This window comes from Musca autumnalis, unplaced genomic scaffold (assembly GCF_047663935.1).
Source record: "Musca autumnalis isolate F117 unplaced genomic scaffold, ASM4766393v1 scaffold_1, whole genome shotgun sequence".
Classification (NCBI taxonomy): Eukaryota; Metazoa; Arthropoda; class Insecta; order Diptera; family Muscidae; genus Musca; species Musca autumnalis.
Window position 1 is genome coordinate 84,966,929 of NW_027411644.1, and position 18,791 is coordinate 84,985,719.

The 18,791-nt window shown below is 32.5% G+C and overlaps 2 long non-coding RNA genes across 3 annotated transcripts; one reads left to right on the forward strand and one right to left on the reverse strand.

Moving 5' to 3' along the window:
• The first annotated feature begins 3,923 nt into the window (after window positions 1-3,923).
• On the forward strand, window positions 3,924-6,361 carry LOC141402426 (uncharacterized). Of its 2 annotated transcripts, none has more exons than XR_012412628.1 (3): window positions 3,924-4,985; window positions 5,225-5,572; window positions 5,630-6,361. It is a non-coding gene; the product is annotated as an uncharacterized lncRNA (long non-coding RNA). The 2 variants fall into 2 exon arrangements; XR_012412627.1 differs by having other exon boundaries at window positions 3,924-5,163; window positions 5,630-6,359.
• Window positions 6,362-8,436: 2,075 nt separating this feature from the next.
• Window positions 8,437-10,099, reverse strand: LOC141402431 (uncharacterized). The gene is made up of 2 exons (XR_012412629.1): window positions 9,213-10,099; window positions 8,437-9,134 (listed from the first exon to the last, which is right to left on the reverse strand). It is a non-coding gene; the product is annotated as an uncharacterized lncRNA (long non-coding RNA).
• Window positions 10,100-18,791: the final 8,692 nt, after the last annotated feature.

An 18,791-nucleotide genomic window follows, 5' to 3' on the forward strand; every position in this document is an offset into this window, starting at 1 on the left:
AAGAAAAATATTCCTCGCATTCTTGTCAGTAAAGTTGCCAAAGACATTATACACCTGAAGTGCAAGGATTCCAAGTGATCTTAATTCAAACATTTCCAAAAGTGTAGAAATGGTAGAAGCTTGCAAGCCTATTTTAATTTCTTGGTATTTTGGCAAAATTCATACCGATATTTGCTTTGTATGTAATGCAAATAGAGATTTCATTTCTTTAATGACTTATAGTGAAATTTAGCGGAGAACATTTTTGTATTTGATGCCATTCTTCTAAAATGATGCTTTGTATGACAATTTTGCCAAAATCCATATAAATTACGTCATTAACCCTAAAATATGTTTATAATTTTGCATATTTCTGGTGTTTAGGTAAGATATAGAGTTTTGGTGTATTCTAGGACCTATAGTTGAAATTAATGGCGAACAAATTTGTAGAATATTTTGATCCGATAAGATCACATTTTATAGGAGGAGGGACCAAAAAGACCCCTTAAGTGACCGCCTGAGTGTAAAATTTTATCAAAAATGCAATCAGCGGACCGAAAAACATAAGGTCAAAATCCATTCATTTTTAGAGTTTTGGCCAGGTTTTTCGTAAAATCGGACACTGTGCAGTGTAACGAAAAGTTAAGCTCGGAAAAGTACCCTACTATGAACATCTTTGCCTTTGGTATAAAAAATTTTTGAAAGTCTGCTCAATTGATTCCATTGACTCAATTCATGAAAGATTTTCAAGCTAAAATTAAACAATCATTTCCTAAACGATTTGTACCAAAAATGGCACATCTTATAGGGACATTTTTATTTCTGCCGTCTAAGGAGACGATTTTTTTATTGGCTAATGTAAAAGCAATGTTACTTGATATACAAAGTGAGAATATATAGTTTTCTAATGATGAGCAGGAAATTACAATGCTACATTTACAATAATTTTCAGAGTTTTTGGATCAAAATGGCAAAAAGACGAAAAATGAAAAAGTCTCCAATTGATACAGAAATTGATACATATTATCGAGTGCCGTATCAAGACAGACTGATATTTTACTCTTTTGGAAACAGTCTAATGTAAAATATTTAAAACAATTAGCCAGGAAATTTTTGGCTATACCCGTCAGGTCAGCAACGAGCGGGAGATTTTTCCACCTATGGAAATATTCACAACGAAAGACGTACTAGACTTTTGAGTTCTAACTTGGACAAAATAATGTTTTTAAATAAGAATAGAAATTAAAAAAGATTAGAAAAATTAGAAGTACATATGGGGATTTCTGAGTGAAATTGGACAATTTTTCAATAAGAGGTTTTTTATTTCCTTTATTTTTTGCTGTGGTGATTCTGATCATCAACAAAACATTTCAGTTTATTTTCTGACTTTTTTCGACCAACGGCTTCAGGGATTTCGCGAATTGAAAAGGTCGAATTCTATGAAAACTATATGCAAAGAAATACTCATAACTTCTTTAATATTTGTCTAATTTGAAAAAATCTTTTTTTGTACATTTTGTTGTGTTTAAAACAATTTAGAACAGTGGAATTGGAATCAATTTTCGCGATTTCATTTTTAAAATCAAATTTTAACAATGTCCCCTAAAAAAAGGGAATTCAAGGATAATTGTACACCCAGTATGGTAATTGTAGTGTATGGTTCGGAATGATGTTTGGGGTTACTAAAATCATAGTTTTTGTTATATACGAGTAATGCCATTATAACGGAAAATAAGGCTTAAAGCACATTATTAGGGATTATAGTAATACTTCGGCCCCTAAAGGATTTTCGGCGGGGGTAAAGCATGAAATCAGTGGAATACACTATAAACTAACCAACACGAGCTATTCTTGTATAAAATATACATCAATTAACCTTTAAGTGAATTTTACTACTAATGTCCCTAATTAGCTGGCCAGTCTAATATGGACCATGTTTAGAAAAGTGGGTTATACTTCCCCACATCTGGTTAATTTCAGTACGTTTTGACATCACTCGATAGTGCTTCTAGCAATACCTTATATGCAAAATTTATTTAATCAAAATCTACACATTTTTAAATGGAATCGAGTAATCTATTAAACTGAATTTATTGTCCCTAATTAGCTGTCCCACTGTATATCGATTTCTCTTTTTTTTTTTGTAATTTCGTGCGTAAGTGTGCGTGTTCGTGCCTTCTCGAAAAACGCCGTGTTTGTGCGTGAATGTGAATAAAAATTTTGGTCCGTATTCGTGCATGTTCGTGCCTAATTTTTTAGGCACGCGCCCATCTCTTCTCCACGCCTTCATATAGCCCCCATAGAACGGTACCTCCCGATTTTCGGTATTTTAAAGGTTGTGGCCCCAATATTCCTCCGAAATGGCTGAAATTTGGTACTCAGTCTTTATGTGGGGTATTAAACTTTCTCCCATAAATTTGTCTTTATAGGTCCCCGCCTTCATAGAGCCCCCATAGAACGGTACCTTCCGATTATCGGTATTTTGAAGGTTTCAGCTTCATTATTTCACCGAAATGGCTGAAATTTGATACTTAGTCTTCGTTGGGGGTATGTAACAGCCGTTTTCAGTGGAGTTGGTACATGCTGGTAGGCTGCGGCTTAGCTCGCCGGATGGGGAGTTCGTCTTCCACTTGACTGCACATTTAAACTCATGTACCTTCTTTATTTTGGGTCATTTTTCAACGTGATTCTGAATTTATATTCTGCAAGGGAAATATAACAAAACAAAAGTAGGAAACGGAAGTATACTTGTACTTCTGTGGCCTTTCCATTCAAAATAGATACATAGCAGAATTCCAATAATTATGAGGTTTTGATTTTCTACCTCTTTGGCATTTTCCCACCCCTTTAGGACATATTGCAGTCCACCTTGGTGTTTCTGTCGCCAAGAACAATTTTAGAAACACCCCAAAAATGACTATCACTACACTAATAAACTATTCAGCCCATGCTAAATGAATATTTAAGCCATTTTTTTTTTTTTATCAATTAAAATTCAACTTTTAATTATTGTAAAAATTTTAATATTTCATACATTTATATATATATATATATATTTTTAACATTAATACTAACCATTATTCAATGTTATTTCAGGACTTAAATTTATCAATTTTAAATCTTATCATATATTTTATAATTTTGCATGCTTTTATCTATAGTTAGTTTGATTTTTATCTTAGTTCAAAATAGATTTTTTTTTTATAATTTCTTTAAAATTTTACATTATGTGTTTTTATATTAGTTTGTCTTATTTTCTTTCTTTTCAGGTCATTGCTTTTATTCACTATGTTTTTTTTATGATTTAATTATTTATTTATTTTAATGAGTTTAATTATTTCAAATGAATAAAAGAGAATTTTCTATGTAATGCAATTTTTTTATGTTTTTCAGCGATTTTTATTCCTAAAAACGTTTATATATGGATAAATTATGTCAAAAATCTGCGTGTGCCTAAAAGTATGCTGTTTACAGTTATTCTAAGTTTCTAATGCTTTAGGACAATTTTTTTTATTTTAAAGGTTATTTTGACCACGTGTGCACATTAAAAAAAAAGTGGTACTGCTTAACAAATGTATCTTTTTAAAGTCAGGGTACATACAAATTAGGTTAGCACAATATTCTAACAATTTCTTCACTCCTTCTTATCAATGATGCGATCTTGATGTAAATTGTATTGGATTTTAAAATTTTGTACTCACTCGTGTTGTTAGACCTTGTGGTGCATATCATGATAAAAAGATGGCAGAGGATGTATGTGAGATTTTTTTAGCTGTTGGTTTTGGTATAAAGTATATTGCCGTTTTGTTCTGATTGATGCAACTCGGGATATTATGGTGTTACCATCAACTGGCGGAGTAGTGCCGCAAATGGGCTTCACGCTTTGCTTTACAAATCTAGGTTATTGCGGCTAATCCTTAGGTAAAATGCATCAGGACTTTACCACAATATCCTTTAAATGGGATGAAATAATTTGTTTTAATATATAATAAAACAAATTTAATGGCCTTTTAGTGAAATTTATGCTTACCCGAGAGCAACTTTTTACTAACAAAAAAAATGAATTTCAACACGTCAAAAAATTTCAAGTAGTTTTTTATGTACTGTATATTAATTTTAACTTTACTCTTACTCCAAATTTTATGGCGTTAGAATATTACTCTCGTTCACTTTGGCAATCCATGACTGTGATGACCGAAAATTCAATGTGACTTTTGTTGAAGGTTAAAATGCACATGTCAGAATGATAGTGATAACCTGTCAACTTTATTGCATCTCTGGTGGATCGTGAGTTTCATCACTTGATACTAAGCGACACTCCAGATGGCGTTTTTATGATTACAATTGGAAAAAAGGATTTTAATTTGAAAACAAAATCATTTTCCTATACCGAATTATTATTCAGTTTCAATAAAGAATTATCATGTTTATTCGTATGTATTATTCTTTTAGAAAAATAATAATTTTGTATCAACGATAAATTGTATATGCTTGACGTTCCTAACCTTTCTGTCCGTATGACTGACCATCAAACTTTTTGTTAGACACAGTTTCAGGAGACCTGATATTGCACAGCTGTGTAATAACGTTGAATGGAAATGGCTAACTTTACAACACTGGCATACCATATGTTCATCTTTATTTACATTCTTAATTATCTTTCGGTTTGTCAGCAAACAAAAATAATAATTGTAACAAAAATAAATGAAATAAATATTGGTGTGTTGTGTGACCAATATTATCAATTGTTTAAATGGATTTGTCATAACAAAGTCATCTGTAACTGGCCTGTGTTAATAAGATATAAAAGTTTGAATTTGTACGCTTCAACCAAGACTGTTTTTAATGTAAATGAACATTCCATGCTACAGTCAATCAAGTAGCCTGTGGTAAATGGGTGAAAATATTCCATGCTACAGCCATAGATGGCTGTCACAAAGCCAGATCATTTTTCGGAACCTGTGGAGTGAAAATGATTTGGGAACAAGCATGGATGTTAATAGTAGGTAATTGCCAAACATATTTTGTATTCCTTTGGGTATTACCAATTGGAATCATTGGAACATTTGTGTGGGATCGTAAATGCACAAAATTACATCTGTACAAGGGATCATAAATGTGTGAATCTTCTCCAAGATTGTTAGAAGCAACCAAAACGCAAATTCCTACATCCACTAACAAGACGTATGTGTGTCTATTTTTTGTTTTCTTTTCGTTATGCTAATTTGATTTTTTTGTTTTGCAGGTGAATTGAAGTGGATTTTTATCGACGAATGTATGGGCAGTTTGCCATTATGAATGTGAATTTGTTGAAAAGTATCTGGCGTTATTGTACTCAATGTCTCATAAGATATTTGTTATTTTAGTTTGCTTATCGCATATGATGGATGGAGAATATTTATTTTTTTGGAGAATGATCATATTTACAGTAATTCCTACATGGACTGGTTCTTTCTATCTACATTTAAGTAAAAGCAAGTGTCGTCTACTTGGACAAATGACTTGATGGAAATTATAACCAATGTACAAAAACTTGGAAATACTCATGGAATGAGACAAAAATTAAATTATTGGTGGAAATTGAATATTTTAAGTGAGTTTATTTCCAATACAAATTTTCTTATTTTAATGCATGACATTTTCTTTACAGGTAATGATAATATAACCTATGCGACAAATAGGGTTTTGTGGTTTTATGAAGGTTTCATATAACCACCAAAATTTCTACCTGTGTGTATGGACAAATAAAGTTTCGGCAAGATAAGTCAAACATACATTCATATTTGATAGCCCTTTGTTTCCGGTTTAATTTTGCTTATGATTTTACTTTATTCTTTTTGTTTCAGATATTGATTTTCCTGAGTACTAATTATAACGTCGGATGGAGTTTTGAATTTGCCCACAGTGACATGAAATCAACACTTTTTGTGGTTTTCAATTTTTAAACGTAAAAAACTTTTTTTAAAACTTTTTGGAATTTGTACAAAGAGGCATTAATGTTACTAGGTATGTTGAGAGAATGTCAAAACATTCTTCGCTTGTGTTAAAGAAAAGTGTTAATGTGCTCATTATTGAATTTAGGAATATATATTGGTATTTTTTCATGCCGCACTAGGCCTTTACATATTAGATACAGACAACTTTTTTTAGATTGTAAATTAAGTTTTTGTAAACGTACAGATGGTCATTTCAGAGTAAACTCGAACCCACGATTTTTTTCAAGATGCATATAATTAAGTTAGATTGATAACAATTTCATAAAATTCTTGAATAATTTCATTAGAATTGTTGTGCATATTTTTTTAATATTTCGTTTTTTTAGATAACTATTTTTCCTTATTATTGTCTTTAGCATTTGTATATATATTTTTAATAATGTATTATTATATTTTAACTTTTCTTTTTTTAGTTTTATTAATTATTACATAAAACAACATTCTTTTAAGCCTTACTATTTTTATATGATTTGTTCTCATTTTTAACTTTGAAGGTGTAACAATAATGTGTATTTTATATTAGCCAATTTTATCTAGTTCAAATTACTTTTAAAAATTCAAATTTAAATAATCCCTTGTTTATTTAAATTCTACTTTTAACAAGTTTATTTTTAACTTAAATTCGATATTGTTCCTTGTTAACTTTTTTGAATTTAGATAGGTAATTAATTATCATATACAACGACTTTTGTTATTTATTGTTGTTATTTTTTTTTATATAATGATTTCTTTGTGTGTTTGAAAACGTTAAATGAAACGCTAATGCGTTCGTATATAATAGTTAATTACAAATATTTAATGTTTTTTTAAAGATATTTTTTTAAATACTTTTTATATTTATTTTTAAATTATAGTATAATTTACTTTTACAAAATCACATTTATTTTTAATTTAATAATTTTGCTTATTTAAATTATATACATATAATTTAATTTTTTTTATAGAATTATTGGGGTTTTATGACGATATTAATTTTAATAAATGTGGTTTCGTTTTGATATCCAATCACTATAATTTGATTGTGTATATTTTTAATTTTTTTTTTTTTTATATTTTTTATCGTCTTTTTATAACAGTTGTTTTATTTCTGTACAAAATTAATTATTTTTTTTAATTAATAATTTTTATATATGTATGTAGTTTTCTTTGATATTTCATCAAGTTAATATTAATTCGGCTGAATAAAATTATCAGATAGTGATTTTTTATACAATTATTTAATTGGAATTCTGAAAAGTCAATTTTTGTGGTTTTTCAAAATATTACTAATTTCTAACTTTAATTAGAAATTTAAATAAATAGAAAAATGAAATTGTTTTTGTAAATATCTTAAAGTATGTTTACTTTTCTAATAAACATGTAAAATAAAGTATCTATTTTAAATGGAAAAATTGATTTTTTTTAGTAAAAAGGCCTATTAGGAATTTTTTAAAGGTTAGTAGAAGTATACAATTTGGAAGAAAAGAAAATTAATTTGTATACAACCTTTCGATGTCAATGAATTCGGCTTTAAAAAGGAACGAATATTAACCTAGCTATATAGCCTATCGAATATGTTTCCTTTTTAAATTGCATAATCCATTTAACTCGATTGGGGACTTGTGTATTTGACAGCATCTTTGCACCTGTACAACGCGGCATGGCTCTAAACGTGCCTTCCGGGATACCGATGCATAGTATGTAATCTCATACAAAGTTTGGGATATGGGAAAAAATCAAAAAATTTTAAATGCTCTGTAGTTGGGCGCCAAAATGTAACAGCCGTTTTCAGTGGAGTTGGTACATGCTGGTAGGCTGCGGCTTAGCTCGCCGGATGGGGAGTTCGTCTTCCACTTGACTGCACATTTAAACTCATGTACCTTCTTTATTTTGGGTCATTTTTCAACGTGATTCTGAATTTATATTCTGCAAGGGAAATATAACAAAACAAAAGTAGGAAACGGAAGTATACTTGTACTTCTGTGGCCTTTCCATTCAAAATAGATACATAGCAGAATTCCAATAATTATGAGGTTTTGATTTTCTACCTCTTTGGCATTTTCCCACCCCTTTAGGACATATTGCAGTCCACCTTGGTGTTTCTGTCGCCAAGAACAATTTTAGAAACACCCCAAAAATGACTATCACTACACTAATAAACTATTCAGCCCATGCTAAATGAATATTTAAGCCATTTTTTTTTTTTTTATCAATTAAAATTCAACTTTTAATTATTGTAAAAATTTTAATATTTCATACATTTATATATATATATATATATATATTTTTAACATTAATACTAACCATTATTCAATGTTATTTCAGGACTTAAATTTATCAATTTTAAATCTTATCATATATTTTATAATTTTGCATGCTTTTATCTATAGTTAGTTTGATTTTTATCTTAGTTCAAAATAGATTTTTTTTTTATAATTTCTTTAAAATTTTACATTATGTGTTTTTATATTAGTTTGTCTTATTTTCTTTCTTTTCAGGTCATTGCTTTTATTCACTATGTTTTTTTTATGATTTAATTATTTATTTATTTTAATGAGTTTAATTATTTCAAATGAATAAAAGAGAATTTTCTATGTAATGCAATTTTTTTATGTTTTTCAGCGATTTTTATTCCTAAAAACGTTTATATATGGATAAATTATGTCAAAAATCTGCGTGTGCCTAAAAGTATGCTGTTTACAGTTATTCTAAGTTTCTAATGCTTTAGGACAATTTTTTTATTTTAAAGGTTATTTTGACCACGTGTGCACATTAAAAAAAAAGTGGTACTGCTTAACAAATGTATCTTTTTAAAGTCAGGGTACATACAAATTAGGTTAGCACAATATTCTAACAATTTCTTCACTCCTTCTTATCAATGATGCGATCTTGATGTAAATTGTATTGGATTTTAAAATTTTGTACTCACTCGTGTTGTTAGACCTTGTGGTGCATATCATGATAAAAAGATGGCAGAGGATGTATGTGAGATTTTTTTAGCTGTTGGTTTTGGTATAAAGTATATTGCCGTTTTGTTCTGATTGATGCAACTCGGGATATTATGGTGTTACCATCAACTGGCGGAGTAGTGCCGCAAATGGGCTTCACGCTTTGCTTTACAAATCTAGGTTATTGCGGCTAATCCTTAGGTAAAATGCATCAGGACTTTACCACAATATCCTTTAAATGGGATGAAATAATTTGTTTTAATATATAATAAAACAAATTTAATGGCCTTTTAGTGAAATTTATGCTTACCCGAGAGCAACTTTTTACTAACAAAAAAAATGAATTTCAACACGTCAAAAAATTTCAAGTAGTTTTTTTATGTACTGTATATTAATTTTAACTTTACTCTTACTCCAAATTTTATGGCGTTAGAATATTACTCTCGTTCACTTTGGCAATCCATGACTGTGATGACCGAAAATTCAATGTGACTTTTGTTGAAGGTTAAAATGCACATGTCAGAATGATAGTGATAACCTGTCAACTTTATTGCATCTCTGGTGGATCGTGAGTTTCATCACTTGATACTAAGCGACACTCCAGATGGCGTTTTTATGATTACAATTGGAAAAAAGGATTTTAATTTGAAAACAAAATCATTTTCCTATACCGAATTATTATTCAGTTTCAATAAAGAATTATCATGTTTATTCGTATGTATTATTCTTTTAGAAAAATAATAATTTTGTATCAACGATAAATTGTATATGCTTGACGTTCCTAACCTTTCTGTCCGTATGACTGACCATCAAACTTTTTGTTAGACACAGTTTCAGGAGACCTGATATTGCACAGCTGTGTAATAACGTTGAATGGAAATGGCTAACTTTACAACACTGGCATACCATATGTTCATCTTTATTTACATTCTTAATTATCTTTCGGTTTGTCAGCAAACAAAAATAATAATTGTAACAAAAATAAATGAAATAAATATTGGTGTGTTGTGTGACCAATATTATCAATTGTTTAAATGGATTTGTCATAACAAAGTCATCTGTAACTGGCCTGTGTTAATAAGATATAAAAGTTTGAATTTGTACGCTTCAACCAAGACTGTTTTTAATGTAAATGAACATTCCATGCTACAGTCAATCAAGTAGCCTGTGGTAAATGGGTGAAAATATTCCATGCTACAGCCATAGATGGCTGTCACAGGTATAAAACTTTCCCCAGAATTTTGTCTGTATAGGTCCAACCCTTCATATAGCCCCCATAGAATGGTACCTCCTGATTACCGGTATTTTGAAGGTTTCAGCTTCATTATTTCACCGAAATGGCTGAAATTTGATACTTAGTCTTCGTTGGGGGTATAAAACTTTCCCCAGAATTTTGTCTGTATAGGTCCACGCCTTCATATAGCACCCATAGAACAGTTCCTCCCGATTTTCAGTATTTTGCAAGTTAGACACATTGTTCTACCGAAATTGCTGAAATTTGATATTTAGTCACTTCATAAACGAAAGGAAACTAACTGTTCCATATTACTTCAGTACAGCTCGTGGTGGAGGGTATAACAAGTTAGGCCCGGCCGAACTTAACGACGTTCTTACTTGTTAAAAATGCTATATTTAAAATAATTACGAATGTATCGGGTTGGAAATTAATTTGCGAGACAATTGCGGTTGTGTCTCTGACCTTACCTATTTTTCTAGGACCCAAAGACTTGGCCACGCCCACTTTTTAAAATATATTACATCTACAAAACTACTGAACCGAATTTCTTGAAATTTTCAGGGAATGTACAGGGATGGCCTCCGGTGGAAATAGGTTGCATATTTTATTGAATTTCGAAGGAGGCGGGCCCTTTGCCATATTTAGAAAATCCCATATATTTATGAATAAAAATCAAATGTCGTCATAACCCAACTTAGGTTTTTATGGTAAGAAAAGTTTACCGCGCCCACTTTTTTCAATTTTCATTTCAATTTAACGTTTTTCTGCAAAAACTACTGAACCGATTTTCCTAAAATTGTCAGGAAATGTACAGGGATGGCCCCCGAAAACAGGCTACATATTTTATTCAATTAAAGAGGGGGCGGTGTACCTTCCATATTTTCAAAAAGAAGCCATATTTGCAAAAATTACGCATGTATCGGTTTAAAAATTTATGGATTAATCTACAATGTAGTACTTCTTTTGGGCCTTTTTTTAAGTGTTATATCTCCAATACTACTGAATTGATTTCCATAAAATTTGCAGCAAAAGCTCAATGTTTGCCGTTGTTATATGTATTTTATGAATTTCAGAGGAGGTAGGGTACCTTCCCCACGCCTTTCTTTTAAACGCTATATGTATAAACCAAACTTATGATTATATCGGTTTCAGCATAAATTTTGGGCAGTAATGGGGTTGTGTGAACACTAGGTACATATTTGGAGCCAAAATACCGGAAAAACTGAAAACTGATGACAACGTCCACTCTTTTCAATACATTATTTTTAAAAAAACTACTGAACCTAATTTCGTGCAATTTTCAGAAAATGTTCAGGAATATCCCGTGGTCCAAAATGCTATATATGTTTTTGTAGACGAGTTTCGGGAGCCTACTGTTTTATAATCGCTATATTTGCTAAATTTATGAGTGCATACATAGGGTTGCAAATTAATTTTCGAGACAACGGTGGTTGCGCCCCGGATCAAGGAAAACGATATATTTGCAAATTTCCTTAAATGAGAGAATTCGACTGAACCATTTTTTTATTTTTTTTTTAATTAGATCGCTTTAGCATAAAGGAAGGGGACATGAACGAAAATAAATCCTAAACAGCATCAATAGGCGAAAAAATCCAACAGTCCGTAAGAGAAAAGAAAGGTTACATACAATATCTAAATTTAAAATCCTTATCGGTTTGAAATGAACCGAAGAAGTGAGGTAAAAAATACCTATTTTCATTAAAACTCATACGACGAGTCAGCAACGCGGAACGGGGTCTGCTAATACTTAATAAAATTTTACTTTCAAATTCAAATTCTTAAATATTCTATATTAACTTAATTGGACTAGTTACATTCGTAACAATATTAAATAGTAAAAATAGTACTTGCCACCACTTTCTCTCAACAACATTTTGAGTTCATTGAATCAAATCTCTTCAATAAAAATTTTTGAAATTTAATCTCTTTTGATGTCGTCAAATTTTAAGAACATCACAAAATATTTACTTACACACATACAATACGAGCACATATGAATAGTATCTTCTGAAAGTAGGCCAACAGGAAATTCAAACGAAAAATATTGTTTGTCTCGAACTTATCTACAATAAAAGAAAATATAAATAGATTTGCATAAAGAAGAAGATATTTTCTTAAAAATTTATGATAATTTATGATTATGTTTCAGGCCAATTTTTGCAACTTTTTTTCGTTACAAAAGCAATTTAACTTTTTAGTTGTGGCAACACACAACAGCCAACAAATATAGTATTAAAGTTGTGTGAAATGTAATCCATTTTATTGACATTGGGGCAATTTTCTCGACTGTGTAACATAAAAAAGCTACCAAAGGGAAAGTCTCTCTGAAATATGTATAGAACAATGTTTTGGCAAGTGGGCCAATATGGAAATTGAAGAAAACTTTGTAAAGCAACAATAATCACGGTGTGCCTTAACAAATTTAAATGGAAGTTGCTTACACCTCCGAAGTTTTTGCTGATTCTGAAACTACAATGCTCATAGATGAGAAATATATCAAGAAACAAAAAAAATCGCCGGAGGGATTTTAAAATAATTCGCGATTTAAGTTCACATTTTTAGGGGTTCTTTAGGTTTTCACGATTTAGCTTGGAAACTGCGAGTTCTATGTAAATGAGTCTAAAGAAAATTTTGTAGCTGTGAAAATTCTCCATAAGATTGGCCTTTATGATATTTTCGTAGGTTTTACTGTTTTTGAGATATGGAAGTTCAAATTGGGACAATGCACTGACTGTATCGTCCCCTTATAAAACAATATTATGCACAGTACCCCTTAACTAACTTTTAATGGAAACCGCTTACACATGGGATGTTTTTGCGGATTTTGAAACAGCAATGTTCATAGATAAGAAAAATAAAAAAATTTAAAAAATCGCCGGAGGGATTTTTAAATAAATCGCGATCAAAATTCACAATTTTAGGGATTTTTTAGGTTTTCACGATTTTGCTTGGAAACCGCAAGTCGTATCGAAATGAGTCTAAAGAAAATGTTGTAGCTGTGAAAATTCTCTATAAGACTGACCTTTAGGTTTTTTCGTAGGTTTTACCATTTTTGAGATATAGAGGTTCAGTTCAAATTTTTAGGTTTGTATCTTAAGTCTTCAAGATTTTGCTTGGAAACCGCAAGTCATATCAAAATGGTACTAAAGAAAATAGTGAAGCTGTGAAAATTCTCTACAAGATTGGATGATTTATTTTTTTCTAGATTGTACCATTTTCAAGATATATAAGTTTAATTTGGGAAATTGCAGTAATGACATTGTTTTATAAGGAGGCGATACAGTCAGTGCATTGTCTCAATTTGAACTTCTATATCTCACAAACGGTAAAACATACGAAAATATCATAAAGGTCAATCTTGTTAAGAATTTTCACAGCTACAACATTCTCTTTAGGCCATTTACATAGGACTCGCGGTTTCCAAGCAAAATCGTGAAACCTAAAGAACCCCTAAAAATGTGAACTTAAATCGCGATTTATTTGAAAATCCCTCCGGCGATTTTTTTCGTTTCTTGATATTTCTCATCTATGAGCATTGTAGTTTCAGAATCAGCAAAAACTTCCGAGGTGTAAGCACCTTCCATTTAAATTTGTTAAGGCACACCGTGTAATATGTTAATTTTAAGTTATGCAGACACATGTTTGTTGGCATAATAAACTGTTATTGAAAGTATTTTTTTTTTTTTTTGGGTGATGACTTCATAGCATTTTGATGTCCATAAATAGTTTTAATACTTACAATAATTGTGAAAGGCTTGTCAAAACTTTAGGCAATAAGAACAAAAAAATGTTTTTAAGTACTTAAGAAGTAGAAAACTGAAAAGCAAACAAAGTATTGATGCTTAAAACGTATGGGTCTTCGTTGAGAAGGGCAATTAGTTTCCTAGACTCGTTGGTAATCGATAAAAGATTTATTGGCCTTGTAAAGTAAAAGTTTTGAGTCTTTAAGACATCTACAAAAATTGTGAATTAGCATTCGGCTAAGAATATTTCTTCCGGCAACTGATTAATATTTATAATGAATGTCATAAAATAATAATCTTAATGTATTTTCGACCAAACATAAAAACCAAATTATTAAATTAATTTAAACATTTAAATTTTATGCTATATTGATGTTCCTAATAGTTTTATTTTAAGAAGTCAATGGCTCGAATCGGATTAAAAATTTTGATAAAACAATCTAATTTATTTGAATTAATTCTCTTTTGAGTTGATCTGTTATGACCTAAGAGGTACATTGAAAAATTAGGAATACACCGAAGTCCCCCTACGTTTCATGGGTGGTTAAGTCCGATCATCAGGCATAGAAAATGTTATTTTAGTGGGTGGACGAAGGCTAAGCATGGGAACTAGCATTTATACCACAAATCATTCGAAAATTGTATATTCGAATTATTTATTTATTTATTTTAAGGCCATGTTTATACTATAGCCTTTTTCAGGGTTAACCTTCTTTATGAGGATTTATTTGAAATATAAGCAATTGAATTGACATTTGAAACCGAGTGGGTTTGTTAAATCTGGTTATATATAAACGTATTATAATGTTAGTTATTTAATTCCAAACCTTTCTTGTAGTCCGACTTCGTTGGCAGCCCTATTCTTCAATGCTTAATTACAAATACTATGGCAGCTTGTTTCCATCTAATTTATTACTTTTGGTTTTTCGACCTTTTTATTTTCACAGTGTTTTATTTAACCTGCTTTAGTGTCTGTTTAGTTCAAGTCTAGTAACTCATTTTCCACACAGTTGCAGTTGAACAATTGAACTAAAGCTTTGCACACTTTATAGATTTGGATGACAATACTTGAATATGAAACCAAAACCAATATGGGTCCATTTTTATACCCTCAGCATTTATGCTAACGAGGGTATATATATAGGGGCAAAATGTGCCTCATCGAAATAATGGTTTTAGACCCCAAGTATGTTTGGAAGAAATTCGTTTCAGACAATTTGGAGTCGATTTAGCAATGTTCGTCCGTCTGTCTGTTAGCTGGAGCGCACGATAACTCTCGAACGGATCAATTTGGAGTCGATTTAGCAATGTTCGTCCGTCTGTCTGTTAGCTGGAGCGCACGATAACTCTCGAACGGATCAACCGATACCCAAATTTTGGGTATAGTAATATTTTGACCAAACTTAGTTTAAGTTCGAAGAGGGGCCATATCGGTTCTCTCCTTCGAGTACCTCCCCCACAAAAGCTCGAAAATATTCGGAAAAATTGTGCGCATGGTAACTCTTGAAGGGAGTAACCGATGTGGTCCATATTCTGCACATCGTGAAACTTTTACCAGACTTAGATGAGGATTCAATATGGACTTAATCGGTTCACTCCTTCGGGTATCTCCCTCACAAAATTTGGGATAAGTTCAATCGAATCGCTTTGATTTTTGCTGTAACAACTTGTATTTGCAGCCCCTCATATGACGGTACAAGCTTCATCAGGGGCAAGTCCATACTTTCTGAGGAAATAACCTGAAAGTTGCAAAAAAAAAACCAACGAAACCGTGTGTAGTGGTTTTAGCGCAAGATAACTCTGGAACGGATCTGCCGATTCGGTCCAAAATTTGGCCTTCATATATTTTTTCGAAACTTAGTTCGCTCTTCTCCTTCAAGTACCTCCCCCACAAAAATTCAAAAATGTTCAGAAAAATTGCGCGAACGATAACACTTGAAGGGACTGACAGATTTGGTCCATATTTTAGACATCCTAATATATCTACCAGATATAGATCAGATTCGAATATGGACTATATTTGTTCACTCCTTCGGGTACCTCCCACACACAATTTCGGATAAGTTCACTTTAAGACCTGCTCTAGAATTACCTTGATTTTTATTGAAGCAACTAGCATTCGCAGCCTCCATTACGACGGTAAAAGCTTTTTTCAGGGGCAAGTCCATACTTCTTGATGAAACAGCCCAGAAGGTTTAAAAAACCCCTATGGAACCATATAGTGACTTGAGAGCACTATAACTCTTGAACTTATCAACCGATTTGGTCTAAAGTTTGGGCTTCGTCATATTTTGTCCAAATTTAGTTTCAGTTCGAAGATGGGCAACACCGGTCCACAACTTAGGGTACTTCCCCCAATATTTAAAAAATGTCACTAAAATGGCATGCACGATATCTCTTGAACGAGGCAGCAAATTTGGTCCAGACTTTGGATCTCCTAATATGTTGTCCAAATTTAGTTTAACTTCTAAAATGGCCCACATCGGTCCCCTACTTAGGGTACCGCCCAACATTTGTGGCTATGTGAAGTTTAGGGTCTGTTCGAAGATCCTTTGGAAATGTTTACCGATCCGGTTCGTTGTGATCCTGTTAACATATTATGTTTTCCGTGTACAAGTCCATGCTTCCTGGCACACTGGCCCAAAAGTTATACGATGACCCACTAAAATTACTAGTGGGCGCGATATCACTTGAAAAGATATGTCAGTTCATTCGTTCAAGTACCACCCCCGCAACACTTTTGAACGTTAATCCTATTGACCATTTTAAAGTGGGTCTTTGTTTGGGAGTCTTTCCGCGCGATTGATATCGCGCTCGCCTGTTTTTTTCAGTCGGTCACCATATAATTCAGAGCTTTTGGACCATTATATCAGGAAGCGCATACTTGCCTACAAAAAAAAATATTATATTGCTATATACAGGGCCACTAGGAGTACCTTCGATAAAAATTTCCAAAGGATCCTCGAACAGACCAAAGTTTAGACCAAATCGGTTGCACCGTTTATTATATATCGCGCGTATCATTTTAGCGGAGTGAACCTATAATCGCCACCTTCGAATTTCACTTAATATTCGAAAAAATATTACGAAATGCCGAGTATGGATCACTACACATGCTGGCCCCGAAGGGGTTTTTTACAGCTTTCGGGTCATTCTCTCAAAAAGTATGGACTCGCCACTCAAAAAACTTGCACCATCGTAAAAAGGGGTTAGAGCGCACCATGTTGCAAGAAAAATCAAAACGATTCGAGAGTTGGTTCTAAACTGCACTTTTTTGAAATTTTGTGTGGGAGGTACCAGAAGGAGTTGACATATAGAGTCCATATTCTTATCGGATTTACGTCTCGTAGAAATATTACGATGTGCAAAGTAGAAATATTACGATCAAATCGGTCACTGCCTTCGAGAGTTGTATACGCACCATTTTTGCGAAAAAATTTGAACTTTTGTGGGGGAGGTACCCGAAGGGGTGGACCGATATTATTTTAATTTTGGGCAAAATATTACGACTGCAATTTTTTAGACCGAATCGGTTTATGCGTTCAAGAGTTACCGTGCGCTCCATCCACTACACTAGAGGGCGCAATAGCGGGTTTTTACAGCTGTAGGGTCATTTTCTCAGGAAGTTTGAATTTGTCCCTGAAAAAACTTGTACCGTCGTAAAAAAGGGGGGGGGGGGGGGGGCAAATACAAGTTGTAAGTATTAGAGAGGAGAGGTCTTAAACTGCACTTTAGCGGAATTTTCTGTGGGGGTACCCGAAGGAATGGACCGATATAGTCCATATTCGAACCTGATCTATGTCTGGTAGAAATATTACGATGTGCAAAGTATGCATAATTTTTGCGAAAAATTTTTAACTTTTGTGAGGGAGATACTCAATGGAGTGGACCGATATGGCCCGCACCAGCCAGACGGACAGACGGACAGACGGACGGACATGGCTAAATCGTCTTACAATTGACTGAAACGAATTTAATTCAAACATACTTGGGGTCTAAAACCATTATTTCGATTAGGCACGTTATATAAGTTCGAGGGTATTAAAAACACATCCATTTTTAAAAATATGTTGAAATGTCAAAGTCATAATTTCGATTTTAACTAAAAAATTGATAGTTTTTCTCCATAAATACGTCAAAAATTTAAAAAAGTCACTCGCTTAAGGAAAAGCTTTTTATATGTGCAATAATCCCACAAAAACATTTGAAGATCGGATAATCCGTTTTCGAGCCACAGTGGACACCGCATTCAAAAATTCCATTTCGAGAAAACCGCGTTTAAAACTTCGATGTTAGGTTAGGTTAAAGGACGCGCAGCTGTGGTGGCTATAACTTTCATAGCCTCAATTAGTATGTTAAAATATACCGTTTTAAAAACCACACTACTCGGGTAGAGATTGTTATTCCGTTATAGTATGTTGGTAAATTATATCCAGCCTGATGAATTGAGAAACCTCAGAAGGTCTCCCAGACCTAGTTCGGTTGTCTCAGCAAGATCGTGTAGGAACGGTCGTCCTAGAATTTTCAATCTTCTTAGCAATTGTGCAGGGCACAAATGACCGATATGTAGTTGTAGTGTATATATACATATGTGTATGGGTGGAGTTCTGGATTATTGTAGATTTCTGGGTGAAGATTGAAGTATGTTGTTTTGTGTGGAGGTGGTGTTTTCAGTTTGTTTTAGCCATATCAGGCCCTTTGCAAGGTAAAGTATTAGAGGCTGGATTGTGTGTTCACCCATGGTGCGCAGTCTTCTGGAAATTAGCATAGGACAGCAACATTATATGTGCTCGATGGTCTCTATGTCTTCCTCATCATCGCACAGCCTGCAGTGTTCAGCCGAGTCACCTTTTTCCCATTTGCACGTCATTGCTCTTGTTCTGCAGTG